Below are 20,407 nucleotides of genomic sequence, written 5' to 3'. Positions count from 1 at the left end.
TGTTCTTTTGTGGGGGAAACTCACTTTTGCTGTTAGTTGGCTTAAACTTTTTTGTCCATTTGGTCAAGGTTTGCCCTACTGTTACATTGCAACGTGTACTATAACAAGAGATATCCAGGCACAGTAGCCTACATAGCACACTGTCTGTTGACGTTCTCTGTATGTCCCGTAGTGAGGTGGTATCGGTGTCGTTATGGAAGTTGGTATCGTATACTGCAGAGGGAAACTGGGTAGGCCATGACCCCACCACTCTTATGTAATTGGATGGCAATTAGTTAGGTTATAATTACTCAGAAAAACAGGTAGGTATAGATTTCTGTATGCTGTGGGTGTATTCTGTAATGTACCGCCATATACAATAGATACCGGATTCTATATAGCTCCATATACCATAGTTATACTGTATATTCTATATACGTCCACATACCGTAGATGAGTGGTTCTCAAAGTGGGGTCCCGGGACCATCAGGGGTCCTTGGGAGGCTTCCAGCATCTCCTGCAGCAAAATGGGGAATTTTTATCTCACTACTAGAAGTTAGCACAATGGAAGAATGTATAAGAATGACTATTCTGGTAGGTTTCACTCTATCATCTACAGACCGTTATGGAATTCAACTAAATCATATCTACAGTAACAACAAATATGTTCTGAGATGGGGGTTCCTGGGACAAGATCTTATAAAAAGGGCCTGTTAATTTGGCGGTTCTTGGCATGAAAAGGTTTGAGAGTTGCTGCCATAGATATATTCCACATACCAACCATAGATATATATTCTAGGTACCTTTATACCACATCATAAACCCATGTATACCCTTGAATACACCACCAATGTACGTCAGCTTAGGGTTCAAGCCAGGGTCACTGGGAGCAGAATGACCCTGTCTGGGAGGTCACGCTTGCCTTGTCCACAGTATCCTTTCAGGACAAATTGCTTCTAAAAGAAGCACACCGGTATTGAGCGAGAACCGGGGAGAATATGGAGCGGAGGCGCCCCCAGAGTGACGGCCAGCAGTAGGGCCTGAGTGAGAAACAACAAGGCTTTGAGCGGAGAGCTGAGAGATCGGTCTTGAATAGATTCCACCGGCATTCGGCTCAACGGCCAAGAATGCACCATGGAGCTGTTGCCGACCGCCATGGCAACCAAAGCCCCCCCCGGAGCCACCAAACTGTACAGACCTGCGGTGAAAAGCATGCGGCAGAATTGCACATAATAAAATAATCTTGTAATCATCACATTTTGCCACAATACCGTCTTGTTTGTCGGTCGCTGGGCAAACGCGTCTTAACTTGAATGCCCTTGCCGTGCACAGAGACGTGTGATCTGCTCTTGATCACTCCACACCATCCTCACGGCTTCATACGCCCTCCTGAATGGCATGCGGATTAATGGGCGGCATTAAAAAGTCCATTAGCAATGTGCACACGCAGGGCTCAGCTGAGCACCTCCGCCACCCTCCTCCATCCTCCCTGTACAGTGTACACCCCCCCCTCCCCCTCCCTCTTCCACCCTCCTCCATCCTCCCTCTACACCCCTCCCCCCCCCTCCCGCATCCATCCTCCCTGTACACCCCCCCCCCCCTTCCCCCTCACTCTTCCTTAATAGGGCACCTCTCCTCCCTGATGGCCAATCAAGGGGGATTGTTTCCTACCTCCCTCCACCTCACCACCACATCATCAGGTCTGATTGACAGCCACCCAGAGAAAGTGTTATAGAGCTAGGGGGAGGGTGGGAGGTAGAGGGGGTTATTTACCTCCCAGACTCTCGTGGGACTAAGTTAATGAGGTGAACAAAGCAACACAAAGAAGGGGAAAGAAGCCTGAGAGGTCGCTGCCTGCTTCAGTCATTTGGAAGCGGAGGACTCTGCTTCCTTTAGAGAGGGATTAGGAGGAGAAGAGAAGAAGAGGAGGGGGCTGTGTGAGGAGAATTTCATAGATAGTAGCTCGGCTGACAGAGAGAGAGAGAGAGAGAGAGGGAGATCAAGAGAGAGACTAGAAGAGTAGAGGAGAGTGGGAGCCGGTGTTTTCACTCTCTCTCTCTCTCTCTCTCTCTCTCTTTCTCTCACTGCGAACTGCACTCCTAGATGCCAGTTCTTCTTCTGCTGTGCGTCTGTCAACCAGGCTGTGGAGGGCTGTCTGACTGGCAGACAGATCGAGTGGTAAGGGATATAATCGCATGGATGGTTCTGTGTTTCCCATAGGTGATATTAAGTACTGCCTGTGTGTGTGTGTGTGTGTGTGTGTGTGTGTGTGTGTGTGTGTGTGTGTGTGTGTGTGTGTGTGTGTGTGTGTGTGTGTGTGTGTGTGTGTGTGTGTGTGTGTGTGTGTGTGTGTGTGTGTGTGGGCGTGCGTGCGTGCGTGCGTGCGTGCGTGCGTGTTTGTTTGTTTGTTTGTTTGTTTGTTTGTTTGTTTGTTTGTTTGTTTGTTTGTTTGTTTGTTTGTTTGTTTGTTTGTTTGTTTGTTTGTTTGTTTGTTTGTTTGTTTGTTTGTTTGTTTGTTTGTTTGTTTGTTTGTTTGTTTGTTTGTTTGTTTGTTTGTTTGTTTGTTTGTTTGTTTGTTTGTTTGTTTGTTTGTTTGTTTGTTTGTTTGTTTGTTTGTTTGTTTGTTTGTTTATTTGTTTATTTGTTTGTTTGTTTGTTTGTTTGGACTGAATTTACAGATGTCATTATTTGCAGAGAAAAGTCATTTTGTTTATTTATTTTCTATTTGGGTGTTGAGATGCATTTATGTGCTTGGGCATTAAGCATTCTGAGTTGGCAATTATCCCATACTTTATTGTTCAAACATAATGATTCCACTTGTAATCTGTCAATATGTTTATTGTTTAGTTTATTCTTCTAAGCTGTACAGCAACTTGAAACATCTATTGATGACACTTTTAAGTGATTAACTTAAAAAAAAATGTTATAAAAATTATGCTAATAGTTTGAAATTCTTTATTAGGAATAACCCCTTGAGATGAACCATCTCGTTTTCAAAGAGGTCCCAGAATATATACTTATAATGTATAAATAATATATTTATATAATGCTTATAATATGCTTTAGTTTAGATACACTATGGTCATGATTTGATTTGGAGATTCAATTAACTTTTTATATTGAAATATAATATCAGTGATCTTTTCAGTTTCTCAGCATCTATGCATTTTTTTATAACATTCTGGATTCTAAGCCATTTGTGGGGGCTGGGGTAGGGGATTATTAGTAGGGTGGGGGTGAGCTCGAGGTCAACAGTATGTGCCACCCTAAGGGGATACACTGATCCATTGTGTCTGTCTACTTCTGTTTCTATTTCAAATATCCAACACGTTTGTTGGACAGGGCTGAACTTTTGGAACCGACAGTGGCGCCACCGTCCATTAGCAAAGCTATTATTTGTGCAAACACACGATTACGTTATAAATGGCAAATGGCTGCATTTTATGTAGCGCTTTTATCCAAAGCGATTTACAATTTGTTCCTCATATTTGACACATTTGACACATTCACACACCGATGGCGGAGGCAACCATGCAAGGTGCCAACCTGCTCATCGGGAGCAATTAGGGGTTAAGTGTCTTGCTCAAGGACACTTCGACATGCTGTCCGGGAGGAGCGGGAATCGAACCGGGAACCTCCGGGTTTACCAGATGACTGCTCTACCTCCTGAGCCCCTGTCGCTCCATTATCTCCATTTTGTGATGATTCAATGTAGCTGGGGCCTAAAGAATAATTTGAAATGCAGCTCAACACTGTATGTCAATATGTTCTATCTTTTACTACTGTAGGTAATAAGCATTATGTTTTGGATCTTGTCTATTCATTATGAATATTTTGAGAGCAAAGGGGACTCAGGACATGATGTAATGATGTAATGATGATGACGATTCTCATGCTCAAGTATGTCTCATAAGTTGCTCCAGCAATTTCTGGATTGATTAGTTACAATATCAAACCATTTGACCACCCATTGAGACGGCATCAAGACCTCAACACAGACAAGTTCATACTGTGATTTGGCATCAATAACACCTGGAGAAAGAAAGGTTGGTGATCGGATGGTGAGCTTTTTCCCCCTGAAAATGGTCTGGTTGTAAAGTTTCATGAGGCTGTGATTATTGTAGGCATCGCAATAGGTAATTTTATACAGTGAGATCAAGTAAAGGGATGTGCTCTAAAGCTGCATGGGACGAGCACATGTTGGGCATGGCTGTAAAGCAGAGACTCTCACTGTTCCATTGAGCCCATTTTCATTCAGATATCTTGAAGTGAGAGGTCGAGAGACCCCTTTGAAAGTGGCCATGGCAATTTTTTACATTTAAATGAGCAATATTTAGCCCCATTTCTGGCAAGCTATCATGACATGTCTTGAACCCATGGATTCCTCCGTTCAGTCTATGATGTGATAATGAAACGTTGTTGCTATGCAGTACAACCGCATGAGTTCAGAGGCTTCCACACTTGTTAGACAACGCACCTGTGTTTGACCAAAAATCACAGTTATAATCACATCTTGTGAACTTGAACTTGAACGTGATTCAAATGCATATTGTACATGAATTTCTATAATGCATTTCTAGAACCAGTACTACCCTACTCAAAGTGCTTTAGAATGGAATGACTGCGTACTATGGGTGGCCCCAGTGGCAATCAAACATTGGCAGTGTTAGTGCCCTGCTCAGAGCGCCAAGCAGTCTACCCGTTGAGCTACATACACCACAAGACAAACATCATCCTCAGCAGTAACTCAGTTATTTTCGAGTCTCACATTTCTATTGGTAGAGTTTCCTTCCAAAATCTCATATATCCATTGATATGGATGAAGATGTAGATATGGAAAATCTTTGCTCCCAGGCGTTTTGCTAATCAATCTAACCGTAAAAGAAGGACTCTCTGTCTGTCTGCATGTGTGCTGTGCGTGTTTATCTGTCCTTTGCTTATCTCAAGAACCGGTCATTTGATCGGCTTCAGGCTCGGTGGGTGTATTGCTGATGACCCAGGGGAGTCAGGTTACAAATCTGGTGTAATTTGGCCAGATGGTGATGCTATGGTGCCATATAGCGTCTGTCCTTCGCATATCTTGAGAACCATTCATCCGATGTACTTCATACTCGGCGGGTGTAATGCTGAGGACCCAATGGAGTGCATTGTCAAATGTGGTGCCATTAACCATTTTACGTTTGGCAGGTAAATTACTGATGACACAAGGGAGTGGAGTGTTGAGTGTGAAGTCGGCCGGATGAGCGTTTCTCAAGAACGCTGCAAGTGACCGTGCCATGGGTCTCTACAACATTGCAAGCAGTAAGCGGCCCGCTCTGGACGGGCACATGCTCCAAGCAGTACACTCTGAACGGGTACTGTACTAGTATTATAAAACTACACACAGGTGATCCAATCCACAAAAAATTTCATTGGGTCTCATTCTCCAAAATTTTCCAAAGAGTTCTCTTGGAAGACTTATCTTGGAACCGACTGAGACAGAATCAATGACAAGTTCACTCTGAGTCCCGAACGTGCTGGTAATATGTCTTAAGGGGCTGAAACGGTCGCACCTGTGATATGATCTGATATCTGCTTGGAGAATTTCATTATGTCTTAAACTCAAAAGCGTGTTCCCGTTCAGGTCATTTGCATACAAAACAACGCCTCCAGAGCTCCTTATAAGGCAAAGTAATGACGCAGCTGTGTGGAAATGGATGCGGAAGTGCCTTGCGAGTCCATCGAAATTAGATTAGATTAATGTATTGTCATCATATATAGTACAGCTTGTGGTACACCTGCCGCAGCACGCGCACACACACACACACACACACACACACACACACACACACACACACACACACACACACACACCCATGCGCAGTATACTGTAGCCTACGGCGTAATGAATGAACGCAGTATAGGCTTTTTATTCCATTAATGCCTACGGCGTAATGAATGAACGCAGTATAGGCTTATTATTCCATTAATGACTTGTTGCATTAGGATTTAGTAGATACTATATGCTCTGCCCTACGTACAGTATAGGTACAGTCTGTACTTATACTGTACGTAGGGCAGAGGCAGAGCATATATAGTATCTACTAAATCCTAATGAAACAAGTAACTAGAATATATTAAGCCTATACTGTTCATTAGACACGCAGGCCATACTGGCGCACACAAGACTTGCTATTTCCATGCAATTAGCTTTAGTTCTTATTTATGTGTTGGTGTATATGCTATATAGTGTATTTCAATATAAGTTTAATTGATTAATGATATATTCGAAGGAATGCAGGTTTATAGCTATATCAACCCCCTCCAATGTACAGCAAATGACCAAGTATGGTTTTGTAAATATTCCAATGTACAGTTTTGCTTGTACAGTGTACATTAAAACAGATGTGTAACAAATAAGAAATACAAATTCCACAGAAGGCATTCAATAATAATAATTTTCAATCATTTCACAATAATTGCATAATTGTGTTTGAATATCTGAGTAATTAAAGTAATTATACATTTGTCCAAAATAGCTGGTTCAGATATGGTTAAGCAGCTGCCCTGTGATCAGATGAATCCATATTATAAATGTTTCCGACATCAAATGCGTAATTTCTTATCGTACAAATATTGTCATATTTATTTTAATTATGATTAAGTAATTAATTCCAAGGAGGCCTGTAGTGTTAACATGAAGGAATCACTATGAGAACACAGTCTGTCAAGTTAATAAAATGTTCAATTAGTCAAGCTCCTCTACACTCTTAAATGTGCTCTCAGCCACGCTCAAATCTGATCTCATGAACATTTGGGGACTCGCGCTACCAGCCTTAATATGTCTTAAATGGGCAGAAATCTGCCTAAGAGGACATTTTTGGTCGTAAATTCGTTCGGGAATGAGACCCATTGTTTTTTGTAAGCAAAGAGTTTTAGACAGGGAATCCAGTCAATATCTACAAACAACTGTCAGTTGGTCCATTGATGATGAATTTGTGACCAACTTTGTGGGCTCATAGAATTTATGTTTGAGCTATTGTGGACTTACAGCTCTGACTGAGAAAATTTACCCACGTCCCAATAAAATCACCATGGGAACTGTCATAGTGTCCTATAGTATATGAGTTAAATCACCATGGATACTGGTATAATGTCCTATGAGTTAAATCACCATGAGTGCTGTCATAGTGTACTATGAGTTAAATAACCATGGGTGCTGTCATAGTGTCCTATGAGATAAATCACCATGGTTACTGTCAGTGTCCTATATTAGGAGTTAAATCACCATGGGTACTGTCATAGTGTACTATGAGTTAAATCACCATGGGTATTGTCATAGTGTTCTATGAGTTAAATCACCAAGGGTACTCTCATAATTCAAACCTTTATTTATTCTCGGAAAGGACAATTGAGGTGGCGGCTGGGTGGCGTAGCGGAGATTGCGCTCGTCACCAATGCAAGAGACTCCGGTCTCGAATCCCGGTGTCAGCATTGCCTGTGGCTTGGGCCAGTCGTCATACTATCTCAATTGACAGAGGTAGCGGGTGGAAGTCGATGGGTGGGGATTGGACGTTGTGGACAGCGACTCCTACAGGTCGGTTGGGTGACACCTGCACAGCAGAGACAGGAAGTATCGGGGGCAGCGTGAGCAGCGTGAGCCTCCCACGCGTTACTCCTCGCCACTGAGAGTCCGCGCTGTCTGGTGAAAAGATGCGACAGGCTGCCTCCTCGTGTACCGGAGGGGACACGTGATGCAAGGCTTCTATCCTCACTACAGCCGACCAGTGGGAGGCATAGTCTAGCAATGTTCAAGACAGGGGAGGGGAGAATTGGCCATATGAAATTGGGATGGGAGAAAAAATAAGGAGAACAAGTGGATAAAAAAATAAAAATAAATAAAAGGACAATTGAGGTCACCCTCATTTTCAATGTAGTCGAGACTTACAGACATTTCAATGCATAAATTATTTTACAATATAATAATAATAAACACATTATAATAACTATCTATATAGCACCTTTCACACATGGACTGCAGCCCAAAGTGTCCCACAGCAAATAGCATAAAATGAACATAGGCATAAAATGAGTATACAGTTGACAGAATAAAAACAATGCATTGCAGACATAAGAATAGGTATAAAAGACAATAAAAGTAGTGCAACTGTAGACCGTGCAGACATAAGAATAAGCATAAAATTAGTCAAATAAGTACAGTGTTGCTCGAAGGCATGTGAACCCCACCAGGGCATGTGAACAGCCAGTCCCCCAAACACCCCACACATCAATCCCTACCACATCCCCATCCAAGACACCCCCCCCGATAAAGCATGTCATGATTGAAGGAAAACACAAACAGCCCGAGTGCCACTCACACCGCCGTGCACGTCGATGGGCCCCCGCGGGCCGCTCCATCTTCCCCGGTCCCGGCGACCTCGCGACCACGAAGAAACCAGCGAACCCCACGTGCCACCCTCAAACTCCACCGAGGAATGACACTTCACCCGCCCCAGGACCTGCAGCCACGGCCAAAGGAGCAAGGGTTCAGCGACACCAAACACTCAAGCAGACAGACACAACAGCGGTCAAACGAGAAGACATGCAGCACTCTTGACCTCTTGACCTTGACCACCACGCACGGTCCGAGACGAAACTGGGAACCCCGGGACACTCCGAAACACAGCAGAAGGCGTAGCAAGCCCCCCCCCCTTAAGGAATCCCCAAAACGCCAGCGAACCGAGGGAGCCCAACGATGAAAAGGAACCAAAATCCATCAAAGCACACGCAAGAGACCAGCACCCAACTCCAGGAAAGGTCCGGGAGAGGCCCACACGAAGCCATAGCATAGGCTCCAACCAACTGTAGACTTCAGTATATTTTTACTGTATTTATTTACTGTATCTTTTATTCTATTTGTATTCTATTTCATTTTATTCTAGGCCATTTGTTTTGTTATTCTTATTCGTGACTTGTTCTCTCTAAATGTTTAATTGATTGAGTGATTTGCAGTGTCAAATTTCCCTCAGGATAATACATTTCTATTCTATTCTATTCTATATCTTTGAAAAGTCTCCATTTATTCAACACTTCTGAATTCACTGACAAACTGAACGGAACTGACAAAAATAAGTGCATAAAAAAGCAAACAAAATTCCTCCACAGGCTACTCACCATCATTAGTAGAGCGGCAAGCAGCGTTTGGGGACAGAGTGAAATCTTCTTAAAACACTGTCCCTCCACTCATTCCTGAACTTTTTTGTTAAGTCCTTCTCAAATGCCAACTGAATTAAATTGGCCTTGCGTCGATGAAGCATACTAAGGCGATGTTCTGTAAAGACGTTCTTGAGGGTAGAAAAACGAATTCTCACAGAGTGCCGTGCTAGCTTCAGTAGTGTTGTTGTTGACATCAGTGCCCACTAGGGCTGTCCCCGACTAAGGATTTGGATAGTCGACTTTGATAAAAAAAAAAAAAAAAAAAAGAAGCAATTACCAGGGTGGGCACAGCTGACTCAGTGGGCGGGCCAGGCCCCCTAATGCCTGCCCATGGCGCCGGGTCTGGTGAAACACCTGACGATTGCATACCCAAAGTAATTTGCGATTTATTATATGTTATTCTTATAGCACATGCATGAGTCTGGTCTCTTTTGAACGGAACCATTCTGAACGTCCACACCAGGAAGAATTACTCTTGAGTGTTAATGAAATAGAGTTACAGAGGTTTGAACACACTGAAGTAAAAGTTTTGTTTACTCACATTTCTGTTTAGCCTGAAGTCTTGTCTAGTACAGGTCCAAAGTTGATAACAATCCCACGGAAAATGTGTTGGGGTTTTTGTAACGTGTGTACTGGCGTTAATCCGGCATGATTATCCAAAATGGCTATCCACTCCCATTCATTCAGATGCGCTAGTCAAAACAAATAACTTGTTGGTCTTCTTCTGCCCCCTTGTCGTTGCAATCACGCGTGGGACACCCCTGGCTCCAGAGTTGCATTGGCTACAAAGGTGGTCAATCATTTTCACCATCAGAGGTGACTGGTCCGTTCCGGACCCGGCCAAACCGGACGTGATCACTTGTCCGAATGGCTTGTCAAATGACGCTCGTCGAATGTTTGGTCTTGTAACTCGAGACTGGAAGCATGCAATAGGTCGAGTAGAGTCACGATCGAAAGGCGTCAAATTTTACTTTCCAACAATGTATTGGTTGATCGGCAAAAACGCAGCCCGGAGCCAGCAGACGAGGTGATGTGAGATAAGGAGGTAATTTCCTTAAGGATAAATAGATAATACCAGTGTTGATTTTGCCATCTGCCAGAAAAGACCAACCCACTTTCTCATAAGATGCAGTGTTGTGTATCATATCTGTCACCAGTGATAAATCTAAGAGCAGAATGAATCTAGTGGAGTCGAAGGGAGTTAAATCACCATGGGTACTGTCATAGTGTGTCCTATGAGTTAATTCACCATGGGTACTGTCATAATGTAGGAGTTAAATCACGATGGTTACTGTCATAGTGTCCTATGAGTTAAATCACCATGGGTGCTGCCATAGTGTACTAGGAGTTAAATCACCATGGGTACCGTACTCTCATAGTATCATGGGAGATGTTCCACTATTCACTGTCTTTATTAATTAATTTATAATTCACATGATTTACCTCTTGATGACATGAGTCTTATCTCTCTGGTGTTCAGCTTAAAGGGGCTATACATTATAAATGTCATTTTTCAGTCTCTAGCATTGTATTATAGTAATAGGAGTTCGTATCAATGTGTTTTAGGGTCTAAATACCATATTGGCGGATTGCTCCGATTCAGCCCAGCCCCTCTCGTCCTCTAGTAAATCGGGTCATTTTGATTTGAAGGCCTGAGTCACGTCATTCGGCGCACAGTGATGCGATTGGCTCTGTGGTTGGAGCTAATGCCCGCCCCCATTCTACCTAGACTAGACAGCGAGTGGAGCTGCGGGGCCGTGCGCTTTGGAGGGAGAGAAAGGAAGAGAGAGCCGAGAGGGAGAGAAAGGAGAGAAAGGAAGAGAGAGGGAGGGAGGGAGAGAGAGGGGGCACTTGGGGGGGGGGGGGGGGGGGGCGGTACCTGCCGGCCGCGCGCCACACGGGAGATTGAAAGAAAGAAAAGAAAAAAAACACACACGCTGCCCCGTCTCATCAGCGAGAGCCGAGTGGGAGACAAAGGAGAGAAAGGAAGAGAGAAGGAGGGAGGGAGAGAGAGGGGGCACTTGGGGGGGGGGTACCTGCCGGCCGCGCGCCACACGGGAGATTGAAAGAAAGAAAAGAAAAAAACAAAACACACAAGCTGCCCCGTCTCATCAGCGAGTGGAGCTGCGGGGCCGTGCGCTTTGGAGGGAGAGAAAGGAAGAGAGAGCCGAGAGGGGGCATTGCCTCTCTCTCTCTCTCTCTCTCTCTCTCTCTCTCTCTCTATAATGGTATAAATGATTATTTGTGTAAATAAGGTTATACGCCGACCATTAAGAAAATACATGTTAGTTTAGGAATAAGGGGCAGGTAACTATAAGATCTATTCTTCTTCCTGCTCCTTTTGTCCATGGAATGACTATTTATGATTTTTTAATGAAGAAACTATGATTGTATTATTCCATGTGGCAAATAAAAACTCTGAACTGAACTGAACTCTCTCTCTTCCCCCCCCCCCTCCCTCCCTCCCTCTACCAGTGCAGACTGTGGTCTGACTGTCACTCAAAGTGCTTATGGGCGGAGCCAGGCCATAACAGCCTGATTTCTTGAGGCTGAAAAATGATGGTTTTGAGTACTTGATTAGAAATATAAAACAATGAATTTTTTTGAAAAAAAAACTTACAAATGTCTTCAATAGACTAACAGGAATTGTGTAAAGTTGCCCAAATAGTGCTAGGAATAGGCAGCTTAAGGAGAGACTTGTTCACAAAACTGAGCTGTACAGCATTACATTAATAACATAGTGACATGTATTTAAGATAAGATAGATAATAACCCATCATGACGCAGACTACCTGCCAACAATCATTTTGGATGGTATGATTTTCAGGAACCTCTGTCATCTATACTTTATTCGACTAAAATGAAAGTACACAGACTTCTGGCAGCAGCTGAGCTCTGAGTTAATTACAGATCCCAATCAATTAATGCCATACTGTGGTCACACGGCCCTGCTGCCCACCATGCTGTGCAGTGGCTTCAACTAATTAAAGGTCCAATCCATAATCCAAATGTAAACAAATGGCTAGCTCTACCACCAATAATAATAATAATACATCTTGATTGACTAAACTGATACAATCACTAACATTTCAGGTCATTTTGAGTTTTTAATTATATTTGTATATAATGGTAGTGTTTGTAAATATGGGCGAGCCTTATTCACAATAATGTGATGTTTATGATGTTATACCAATAACAATAGCATTGACAGGTCACAGAAGGAAGTCACCTGAAGTAATGTTAATGTTAATGTTAATGTTAATGTTAATGGTAATGGTATGGTAATGGTATGGTAATAGACAGGTACGGGTAATGGAAATGGTATGGTAATGTTAATGTTAATGGTATGGTAATGGTATGGTAATGGTATGGTAATGGTATGGTAATGGTATGGTAATAGAAAGTATATAGTAATGGTAATGGTGTGGTAATGATATGGTAATGTTAATTGTAATGGCATGGTAATAGTATGGTAATTATAATAGTAATGGTTATGTTTATCGTAATGGTAATTCAGATTCAGACAACTTTATTGATCCCGCGTGGGGCAATTCATATTTGCAGCTTCATTCGCAACAAGCAACAAAGACAAACAAACAACAAAACAAAACATCTCAACGACAGCACGGCAAAAAAAGCAACACTCCATGTGATACACAATCCAGCAAAGTAAAAGTAAAAACAGACAACCAAGTGCAAAAGGCTACTTAAAATGACTACTGTCTGTGTTTAAAAGTCTGATAGCCGAGGGGACAAAAGATTTGGCGTAGCGGTTGGTCCTACTTAGTGGGACGTCATAACGGCGGCCAGAAGGCAACAGCGAAAACCGCTGAGACAGAGTGTGGAGAGGTTGATTTGTGATGCTCATCCCCTTCTTGACCACCTGGTCCGTCCAGAGAGAACATAGGTCTCTCTGTTTTACTCCAATTAGTTTGGAGCACACTTTGATTGATTGAATTGATTGAAAAGTGTATTAACAGATTGCAGAATGGGTACAGTACAGTACAGTACAGCTCAATACATACAATTGTTAAGGGGATGCAGACCAGGTCAGGGTCCCCCATTTTCAATTCATCATAACATATATGACACACACGACATACAGATAGACAGTACTGCTACATCTATACATTTATGACATACCAGATTTGCAAATGAGCCGAATCTGGGTTTAACATGATTTGTGGAGCTCCCTCTGGTGTTGTGATCATGGTATTCACTGACCTTTGGGAAGTATTTTGACATGTACATGGGTACCTTGGTCGTGTAGTGTATCTTGTAGACCAGGCCCATTGCAAGTTGCTGTACTCTGTCGTCTACTCTAAGCCATCCTAGGTTGTCAAAGTGTGCAGGGGTGAGGTGGGTTCTAGGAGTCAGGTCAAGCAGTAGTCTGACTAGTTTGTTTTGAGATGTTTGTAATTTGGTTTTTAGTGCCTTTGAGGTGCTTTGGTACCATGAGGTGCAAGCATAGTCGTAGTACCCTTGAATGAGTGCTCCTGCCAGAGTTTTCAGGGTATTCTTGTTTACCAGAGAGGAGATCCGGTACAAGAATCGAGTTTGTTGGTTGACTTTTTTTATTACATTGGATGCCATTTTGTCACAGGAAAGATTAGCCTCTAGGATGGAACCCAGGTAGGTAATTTCATCTTTCCTTGTGACAATATTGTCACCCACTGTAACTGAGAAGCCGTCGGTCTTGCTGAGTTTGTTATTTGAACCGAAGAGAATGGACTCTGTTTTGCCCATGTGTAATGATAGTTTGTTATCGGCGAGCCATATGCAGATTTTGCCTAGTTCCGAGCTGAGGGTTTTTTCAACCTGTAACTTGTTCTTGTCAGAGACCAGCAGGGCTGAGTCGTCCGCAAACAGGAACAAGTTGCAGTCACAAGCTGACGACATGTCATTAGGAACAGTAGCGGTCCTAGTATGCTTCCTTGTGGAACACCACAGCTCACTGGGAGGGGGGGGGGGGTAGGGTACCGTTTACTTCCACCATCTGTTCTCTCCCCTCCAGGTAGGATTGTATCCAGCTCACTGATTGCTGATCACAATTGCTTTTAGCTTGTCAGTCAGAATGGTGTGATTGACAGTGTCGAAGGCCTTTTGTAGGTCCAGCATGACCATGCCGCAGTATTTGCCCGCGTCCACCTCTTGTTTGATGTGGTCGTTCAAATAGAGAAGGCATGTGTCAGTGGAGTGGGATGTTCTGAAGCCAGATTGGAATTCGTAGATTAGATTTTTTTTCCGCGAGGTACTTTTCGACCTGTTCGTATACTATTTTTTCCATGACTTTCACTATGTACTGTAGGCTGTTCCTATCTTTAATAGACAGGCCACTGAACCAGCAGATAAAAGAAAAAGTTAGGAGGCTTTCAATAAAAGAACTATAAAAAGTGCTCAGGATCTTCGCACTAACATTAAAAGAGTTCAGCTTGGCGGTCAGGTGGCGTAGCGGAGATTGTGCTCGTCACCAATGCAAGAGGCTGCGGTCTCGACTCCCGGAGAGTCAGCATTGCCTTGGCTCGGGCTGATCGCTATACTAACTCGTTTGGCTGAGTTAGGGGGAGGGGAGCCGTGGGTGGGTCCTGGGCGTTGTGGACAGCGACCCCTACAGTTCGGTCGGGGCGCCTGCTCAGCGAAGGTAGGATCTGGTGAGAGGTAGTGCGGCCTCCCACACGTTACACTCTCCCAGTGAGAATCTGTGCGGCCAGGCTGGCTGCCGGCTGGCTGCACATGCGTCGGAGGAAAGCATGTGACAGTCTCCGGCCTCTCGGACCAACAGTAGGGGAAAGTGTGCAACAACCAGGAAGGGGGTTGGGAATTGGCATAACGACTAACAGTGGGATGGGAGAAAAATCGGAAAAAGAAGGAGGGGGAAAAAGATAATCAAAAAAATAAAATTTAAAAATTTTTTAAAAGAATAGTTCAGCTTTCTCAGCAGGTAGATCCTCTGTTGACCTTTTTTAACAATGGACTCTGTATTTAAGTTGAACTTCAGTTTACAGTCAAACACTGGTAATGGTAATAATTCATTACATTTATATAGCGCTTTTCTCAGACTCAAAGGATTTACAACGTAGGGTTAGGGAAATTGCCTCTTTCACCACCACTGGTAGCACCCAACCTTTGGCTATGCAGGCTCAATGGCTACCATACACTGGCACCCGGCACACATCACACTACACAATGGCTGAATGGCTCAGGAGACAGGGATTGATATCAGCCAATTAAGGGGAAGGGATGATTGCGTTGATGTCAGAGACTTGATTGGGAATTTGTCCAGGAACGTCGGGGAGCCCCCTACTCTTTACGATAGGCGTCCTGGGTTCTTTTACGACCGAATTCAGTCAGGACCTCGGTTTAGCGTCTCATCCGAAGGACAGCACTCGCAGCTGTACGGTGTCCCCATCACCATAACATGGGCATTGTTAATGACAAGTCCAGAGGACAGAGTGCCCCCTGCTGGACAACAACACCACTTTCCGACAGCAGCCTTGACCGGGGCTCGAACCGGTGATCTTCCGATCATGAGTCCGGAGCTCTAGTCATGTAGCCACGCTGCCGGACATGGTAATGGTAATGGTAATGGTAACGGTAATGGTATAGTAATGGTAATGGTATGGTAATAGTATGGTGATGTTATGGTAATAGATGGTAATGGTAATGTAAATGTAATGGTATGGTAATTGTATGGTAATGGTAATATAAATGGTAATGGTATGGTAATGTTAATATAATGGGAATGGTAATATAAATGGTAATGGTTTGGTAATGGTATGATAATGGTAATGGTGTGGTAATGGTAATAGTAATGGCATGGTAATGATAATAGTAATGGTAATATAAATGGTAATGGTATGGTAATGGTAATGGTAATATAAATAGAATGGTATGGTAATATAAATGGTAATGGTAATGCCACACAGTATAAGGAGAGGCCCACGTCCAGCGTGTGGCACCGACCAGCCTCTCTGTGGCACGCGGGTATGACTGTGCCGCTGCCAGGCTTGTCTCGCTACAGATGTTTGGAGAGGACATGTCGTTTTTTTCCACTCGGGCTACACAGCAGTGAACGGATGCCAACTATCTCGAGTCGACTCTCGTCTCAACATCTATCTCAGTCAACTGTTTTCCACCACAGTGGATTCCTGTGTTGTTTATGTAATGGGAAAGGCCGGCGCACACAGACACTCCCATTGAAGACAGGAGGAGGAGGGTGTGTCTGCGATCGCTTGGAGACACACAATGTTTGTGAACGTGGAATGAAAAGATATTATGTCATGCACCTCTCCTAAAGAACATAGTCTCCCTGCCCAGAGAGTGTAGTTGTCCCGTGTCGCCACAACACAGGTCCTTCAATAGCTAATGAATCTGTTAGTGTTTTGATGGAGGCTGTTCATGCATGATGTGTGACTTGCGTGTCTGTCTATGCATTTGGAACCGGGTCGTTGAACCGGACAAGAGGTCACACTGGCCCGAAGAGTGAGTGATGACATCATTGATTACTGTATTTGCCTGTGCACTATTTCCTCTGGCTCTAATGGGGTTTCTATCTTGGCTTGGAACATAGCCTACAGACACCTAATTGTGATAACCCAGTTTGTTTAAAGGAACACACAAACATTATGGGAAATGCACTTAGGCTACCGTCTTCTCCAGAGTCAGACAAGAAGATTGGAACCAATTTCCTCTCTGTACGTTCAATAGAAAGCTAGCCTAGCTCAGCACAGATTAATGGGAGCGGATACGGATCCGCTTCCATTCATTTATGCATCCCATTGTTTGCTGGTCCTGTAGGGTGCACTGCACACAACTCCCAAGTAAAGCCATATTTTCAAGCCTATTTTGGTCCAATTTGCCAGAACACACAATCTGGTGTGTACAGTGCCTGAAACTGCCACACCAAGAGTGCTTATTGCTGCTGGAGCTGGATTCTACTCATATGGTTGGCTATGCTTTCTGCAGCAAGCTCTTCTCTGACGGTTTGCATTTTTAAGGCGGTCTTTCTTGGCTGCTTGACAGTTGTCAGTCTGCTTTGTTGATCACCAACATAGTGACTTTTGAGCCACTTTGTTTGAACTTGTGCGTGTGTGCGTGTGCGTGTGCGTGTGCGTGTGTGTGTGTGTGTGTGTGTGTGTGTGTGTGTGTGTGTGTGTGTGTGTGTGTGTGTGTGTGTGTGTGTGTGTGTGTGTGTGAGAGAGGGAGATACAGAGAGAAAGACACTCGGGAACACTCATTTTGCATGATCTGTTGGGCTCCTACGGCAGGTGTTTGATTTGCTTGTAGGACGGGCTGGCTCTGTCAATCAATCAATCAATCAAATGTATTTGTATAGCACATTAGACATGACACTTGTCAACCAAAGTGCTTTATAGTAAGTCGCATAGCAAAGAAAGTGCACCTAGAGTATAAAATAAACAGAAAATATAAACAACCAACGGACACATAAAGAAACAGAACAACACCTCAAAACAAACAAGGCAGGAGTCAGAGTGAGTCAGGGAAGGCTAGGGAGTATAGATGAGTTTTGAGTTTAGATTTAAAGGACTCGATGGAGGGGGTACTATTTTCCTTCAGTCTAACACGAGAAACGGACACCTTACTACAGTAAAACAGCTTGTTGAGGATAAACACAGTGGTGCATAATGTGCCTGAATATTATGAGGGGCCGTTTAGGTCATATACCGTCACTTAAATCATACGTATGCTATTGAAAAACTTGTGAATATCGTTGCTATCCGTTACAGCTTCAAGTTCAGACACACTTGTGTTATCTGCTCTGTCAAATAACTTAAAAGGGGACGTGTGTTTTGGATAAACAGTGCTGTGTGTAAATTGCTCGAGTAGCTCTTGTAGCTTGAGACATGACTGGCCTGTTACAGCTAACATAACTCAGAAGGGATTTGTGATTTAGTACTGTTTGTTTAACATCAAGTTCCATTCTTAGGAGGAGAGGTGTGCCTGCTGGAAGATGTTTACTTCGGGATGACAAAACGGCCTTGTGGATCATTGTGGCAATGCTCCATGCTCTGTCAGTCGGTACACACCCACCCCTGCAGAGGTCCTGCCCCCTCTATACGATTGGATGAGGCAACAGCTCACAGCCCACTGTGACTAGATATGGGTTTAGATAGAGCTCCCGTGAAAGGAGAGACAGGGTGGACACTTTCCATCCAGGGCCTGAAACTCACATAGTGACTGATACTGTGAGAAGGGGAAACTCACAGGGAGAAGACTCCAAACTGTTGCTGTGGTGGGGGGGGGGGGGATATTTTTGTAGGCTGTACAGCGCTGGTGTTCAAGACCCCTCTCTCTCCCTCTTCTTCTTGTGTATGGATGTAACCATGAGTCAGGTAAGACAGGAGCTGATCTGCTTACCAAACTGTTTACCAAACTGTGAGCTTATTACCAAACTGTTCTGACTGAATTTACTCCCCTGCTTTATGGGTGGATACAGTGTACTGTGTAACCATTTGACAGATAAGTCATATAGGCTGCTCTTCTAACCTCAATGGTGAACGTGTGTGTGTGTGTGTGTGCGTGTGTGTGTGTGTAGCGAGTGTATCATCTTGTGTGCGATACTACTAGCATCAACACTGACTCAACTGAGAGTGTCCGTCATCTCTCTGACTTGTCGTACAAGTCTGTCGTACAGAACTTGTAAGTCACTTTGGATAAAAGTGTCAGCTAAATGACTAAATGTAAATGTATGAGTGTAGTGTGGCAGCTAATAGGACATATGTCGTCCCACTAACTCTGAAGGGTCGATGAGGGTGCAGTGGCCAATTGGGTGTCCCTTGAGTTTCCACGTTTAGCGTCAGCAACACATTTACTCGGTCGGTTTCTACATAGATATATATAGAACACTAGATAGCTTACCCGCGCTGCCGGCCAATGGAGAGCGACGTCACTGAACCGCCGCCATCTTACCCCAGTCAGCCTTGAGTGAGAGTGAGTGAGCTGCACAGACAAAATTACTCATAACTCGCTGAAATATTGACGGATTTACAAACGGTTTGGTTTATTACAAGCATTATTAACGTGGCTATGATTCAAGCGGTTTGTAAAAAAAAAAACTTTAAAAAAAAACATTTTTATAAGTATGCAGTATCATAACTACATCTTTGATGTTTATTGCAAACCAAACCGTTTGTAAATCCGTAATATTTCAGCGAGTTATGAGTATTTTTGTCTGTGCAGCTCACTCACTCTCACTCAAGGCTGACTGGTGCAAGATGGCGGCGGTTCAGTGACGCTGGTGACTCCGCCTTAAGCTATCTAGTGTTCTATAGATATCTATGGGTTTCTAAGCCCCTCGAGGCAGGGCTCGGTTCAAAGGCTCATCTCACTTGGCACTCGTCGTTGCATCCACAAATCCCATTATGTTGCCACGGCGCCTCAGGCCGGGGATGAGATGACTTGAAGAGGGTGTGCGTCACAATCTAATGTTGTCCGTCTGTCTGTTTGTTCTGTCAAAGTGCTCAAAATGGTTATGAAAACGTTTTAAAAAAGGAAAGAAAAGAAAAGAAGGTGTTTGTATATATTTACTGATGTCAAGGTTGGCATTCTGCATGTGCTCTATCCCAAGAATTATAATGTAATACACATAGGAATTATAATGTAATACACATAGGAATTATAATGTAATACACATTGGGGGAAATAATCAGGGGGAGACACTCTTAATGACGCATGAGGTCCCCGCAGAAGGCAGCTGAAATGTCAGCGACCAATTGAAATGTCAGACCCTCAGTGTGTAAGTCATCCCTTGTCACGGCGATTCAGGAGAAGGTCTGAGGAGTGTTTGAGACGTGGCCTGTGTGTGTGTGTGTGTGTGTGTGTGCGTGCGTGTGTGTGTGGGGGGGGGGGGGGGGGGGGGGTGGCCAGTGTGTTCAACGTCTATTCTCAAACGGCCTCTTTTCTCTGCATGCCCATTTGTCTTTAGGACACAGTTTTTCATGGTTGTTACGCAAAGTGAGAGTTCAACCAGTGCTCCTAGTGCTGTACGTGGGAAATAAAGGCTCATAATGTGATAACCTCATGACCCACGGAATGGCATTCATTCCCTTGATAAGATAACATAATATCGGAATTAAGAGATTCCCCCCCCGCCCCTCTGCTGCCTTTCCCAGCCAGGGTTGAGAAGGAAGTTCGGAACGTTTGCGAAATGTAATCCCTTACAAAATACCTGCATACAACTGTAATCAATAATGTAATCCACTGGTGTACTAAA

At 43.8% G+C, this 20,407-nt stretch overlaps 1 protein-coding gene across 5 annotated transcripts in view; it reads left to right on the top strand.

The window, feature by feature from the left end:
- Window positions 1–20,407, top strand: part of LOC311225527 (E3 ubiquitin-protein ligase Midline-1) — a 214,324-nt gene that overhangs the window by 94,073 nt on the left and 99,844 nt on the right. For 3 of the 5 annotated variants that reach the window (XM_084310858.1, XM_084310857.1, XM_084310853.1), the window contains exon 1: window positions 18,338–18,527. The exons of the other annotated variants lie outside the window; for them this stretch is intronic. The gene's annotated coding sequence lies outside the window, so the exon portion shown is untranslated. Of the gene's footprint in view, window positions 1–18,337; window positions 18,528–20,407 lie in introns of those variants that run through there. 5 annotated transcript variants of the gene reach the window in all.

Source organism: Notolepis coatsorum, assembly GCF_963971535.1.
Source record: "Notolepis coatsorum genome assembly, chromosome: 3".
NCBI lineage: Eukaryota > Metazoa > Chordata > Actinopteri > Aulopiformes > Paralepididae > Notolepis > Notolepis coatsorum.
This window is presented reverse-complemented; position numbering and strand designations above follow the sequence as displayed.